Raw genomic sequence first — 4,487 nt, 5'->3', positions numbered from 1 at the left:
CACACATGACAACCTTTTCTTCTAACCAGCTATCTCTATAAATAAAGAATTTAGATCTTTTTTCACTTAACCACAATCATCCATTTTAGGGTTAGGTAGGATTAGGTAGGATTCGATAAATTTACCCACTTTTCCATTTGGTTTGTCTAGAAACTTCCTTGACAATTTTCCTTGTATTCACCTCAAAATTGTTTACCTTGAATTCGGTGTCACCAACTCATTGTAGTTATCTTCCACACAATTCACATATTTTAAGAAATCAAATTAGTTGGCTTAGATTTTTCAAATCTTTGATTTAACACTATTTTTTATCACTTAGCATCTATAAGTTATTCTGTGACTTGGCCAACACTAGTTCACTTAACAAACACTAAAGTTTATTGATGCTCAACATTAACTAAACTTTACTCGACATATAATAACATTCACTCGGCTTGCACTTTTTTTCATCTTTTCTTGGCACCTCTTGATTTTTCACTTGGCTTCAACTGATTTCTGCTCATCTTGCACTAGCTGCTCAACAAGACTTGGCAAAAACTTTTCTTACTTGAACTTCTACCAATCTTTTTTTGAGTAATCTTTCATTTCAGACTTTAAGTAGATAAGAAATATACTATAGTATCAATGTCTTACTTGGTCTTAGTGCTTCTTTTACATACCAAATAACTCAACCTTTCTCTAGGTGCTCTTGTCATCTCCTATTTTCAAATCCTCTTCATCAATCAACTAAATGATAGATTTCAGACCAAAAGACAATTGTCTCACTAGCAGGTAGTAGGTTTGACATCATTGACTAATGATTGTTCCATTACAAGTTCTTCATTTCAAAAAAATCTCATATCAACAAAAGTAGCATTCTTTTTCATTGTACTAGCTCCCTAGCCTCATCCATAGTGAGAGTCTCACTGCTTGGGTCATATTCTTGCAATTTTTGCACTAGTTCAGTTGTTTTCTCTAGTGAATATCCTGTTGGAAGCATGAATGTTGATGTTATTCCTATTGGGGAGTATTGTATAAACATGGTTTTGTTATCATGATGATATGTTACATTCATGACTATGTTTGTCATTGATGTCAACATAGCAATTTTCTGTGGTATCTGACAGAAGAACAATGGAAAGATGAAGTTGGTATGGACATAGTGTTGAGTACTTTCAGTAGCAAGGTTAAAGAGAGATACTACTAAGTGTCTAGTATATTTAGCTAACTTTGAAAGCATAAGATATTAAGTTTGGAAGAAGTTATGCAAGTTTTGGTGAAGGTTTTTTTGAGATCGAGTTTACAGAGGCATGTTTTGGTAAACTTGTTATATCTCTTAGCAGAATTATTATAATGAGAAGCCAAAGTTAAATATGTGAAGAAAACATGTTGATGATGATGTGGACAAGCTTGCTCATCATAATGATACATGTATGAAAATTTATTCTAATTGCAAGGTGAAAGATTAATGTTATCACTAAGTGTAACATGGTCTTAATGTGGTCCTATAATAATTAATTGAGAAGGTTAATAGTTGACTTAGGGAATTTTTTTATGGATTGGTATAAAAGAAGGACATTTTTCTTTATCTTACATGAGATGGAGTAGATTATTGTAAGCAACACAAAGAGTGGAATGTGAAGTTGAGCAATGTAGAACGAAAGTGAAGGAAACTTCATTGTCGAGGTTTTATTATATGATCCAAAGTTGGATACTTGGATTTGAGGTTTGTGACTTGGTCTGTAAGGTTTGACAATGATTGGTCCAATTGACATAACAAAGGAAATAAGTTATAGTACAATACATATGATTATTTTGCAAAGAATAGTTGAGAGATCAGTTAGATAGTGAGTTTAGTGGTCTTTCCCTAGAAGCTATTTGGATAGTGGGTTCTTTTTTCTTCTATAACTCCTAAAAGGGTTGGAGTCTTCTAACAAGGATTCAAAATCTCCTAATAGGGGCTCATATGTACTAAATATTGTAATAGACTCCTAACAGGGTCCATCCTTTAACAAGGAATATTTATATTAGTACATCATCTTGTGGGCATCATTCCCACCAGGGTTTTCCCTTTGATTAAGGGTTTCCCTAGTTAACATATTTGGTGAGATTGTCTATGTGCATCTTGCTATATTTTTTGTTTACTTTGGTTGAATGGATAAGATTGTTTAAGGTAGATAAATATTTTAATTGTTTGATAATTGATTCACCCCACCCCATCCCCTAGTTATCTCAGTGGACTAATGTTTCTAACAATTGGTATCAGGGCATCAAGTCCTTGAAAATAAAGTTTAACAACTTTGGGAGATCCATGGAAAAAATGTTCAAGAAAGATATTCTGAAGTTTAATGGAATAATTTATGATAGCTGGAAGGAAAATATGAAGATGCATCTACTATTTATGGGTCTAGGATATTGGATCTTGACAAAATCATCAAAGAAAATCATTGCTGAAAAAGATTTGGAAACTTGTGCCAAGGAAGAAAGAGATCTTTTTATGTGGGAAATGAGAGCTAAAGAAACACTATTGTCTTCTCTTCCTAAAATTGAATACAATAAGGTAAAGTCACTTGTTACTTCACATTTGAGTTGGAAAGATTTGGAAACTAGTTTTGAAGGTGATGAACATTCTAAGGAATTGAGGCTACAAAATTGGATTTGTGCATTTCAAGATGCTAAAATGATGGAAGATGAATCTATAAGAACATATGGAGGAAAAATATCAAAAATTATTCTAGGTATTAATTCTCAAGGAGGAACCAAAGAAGATGATGAGGTTATATGGAAAATATTAAATAGCTTAACACCACCATTTAAGTTAGTAGTTCAAATGATATAGTAAATTGATATCTTGTACCAAATATTTCACAAAGGAGACATTGCTTGGAAGACTTGAAGTAGTTGAGAATGAACTTAGATAGTTTGGAGAATTGACTAGAACTGAAACAACTTTCAGTGCCTTCAATACTTGACCTAGTTTATCAAGGTGTAGAAGTGCTAGAGGAGACTTTGCTAGCAGTAGAAGATCTGATGAGGATAAAAATATTGAAGGAGTAGCAAAAGGGAAAAGGATGGTAACAAAATCTTTAAATGTTGGACTTGCAATGAATTTAGTCATTATGCATCTAAATATCCTAAAAGAGAGAAAATGTATAAAGAAAATTTCAAACCTATAAGAGATAGAGAATGTTTATATGCAAATGAAGAAGATGATTTCAATGAATAAGCAGTAATTGCTAGTGATGATGAAATTAGATTTGTAGCAATCAAAGAGGAAAGTCCAAAGAAAGTAGCTTTGGTATCACAAGTTGAAAAGAAATCTGATTGGATAATAGGTAGTGGTTGTTCAAATCATATGACTAGTGATATGAACAAGTTTGTTGACTTCAAAAGTTGGGATGGAGGCATTGCTAGAGCTGGAAACAATGTAGCATGCGATGTTAAAGGTATTGAATCTATAACTCTTGATGTTAAAACTAACACTAAGGGTATATATTTTTCTGATGGTTTTAAGAACAACCTTTTGATTGTTGGACAACTAGTGGATAAAGGCTATCAGTTGTAGTTCACAAAGAAGACATGCATGATTAGAGACAAAGATGGAGAGATAACTGGAACAGGAACCAGATCTAGAGGTAATGTATTTCAATTGAATCCTACTAAAATGACACATTTGGTTGCAAGGGTAGATGATAGTTAGTTATGGCATAAGATATTTTGTCATATAAACTTTGATAGTATTGTGAAGACTAATAGTATGCTTGCAATAAGAGATTTTCCTAAGATTACAAAATCTAATAACACAATTTGCAAGGAGTTTGTTTTGGAAAAGAATAACAAAACTTTTTTTCCCTGCAAGAAGTTTACTACTACAACAAAATTGGAGATTGTACACACAAATCTTAGTAGTACTATAAAGACTAAATGATTCTATGGTGAAAGACAATTATCAGCTCCGAGAACCCCTAAATAGAATGGTATAGAAAAAAGTAGAAACATGCCAGTAATAGAAGTGTTAAGACCTATGTTAGCTAAGAATGATGTATCCAAGATGTTTTGGAGACAAGTTGTGAATACAATAGTCTACACTATGAACAAAGTACGGGTTAGGAAAGACACAAACAAGACCCCTTATGAACTGTGGTTGGTCACTCACCTACAATTAAGTATTTTAGAATTTTTTGGCAATAAGTGTTATATCAAAAGAGATGATGCTATTGATAAGTTTGATGATAGAAGTGATGAAGGTATGTTTCTTGGTTATTCATTAAAAATCAAGGCTTGTAGATCTTATAATCTAAGAATAAAGACTATTATGGAAAGTGAAAATGTAAGAGTTGATGAGAAATTCAAGATACAATAAAGAATAGTTGATTATAATTAAGATGATGAGAACATTGTCACTAAACCAAGGAATGATGAAGTATTCCTTGACACTAATAATGATTTGCAGAATGAAAGAGAGCCAAGATAGGAACAAAGCTTGAAACCTTTAGAAAAGCTAAGAG

This window comes from Cupressus sempervirens, chromosome 4, assembly GCF_028749045.1.
Source record: "Cupressus sempervirens isolate cs-2001-9-10 chromosome 4, ASM2874904v1, whole genome shotgun sequence".
NCBI lineage: Eukaryota > Viridiplantae > Streptophyta > Pinopsida > Cupressales > Cupressaceae > Cupressus > Cupressus sempervirens.
Note: the sequence above shows the minus strand (reverse complement) of the source record.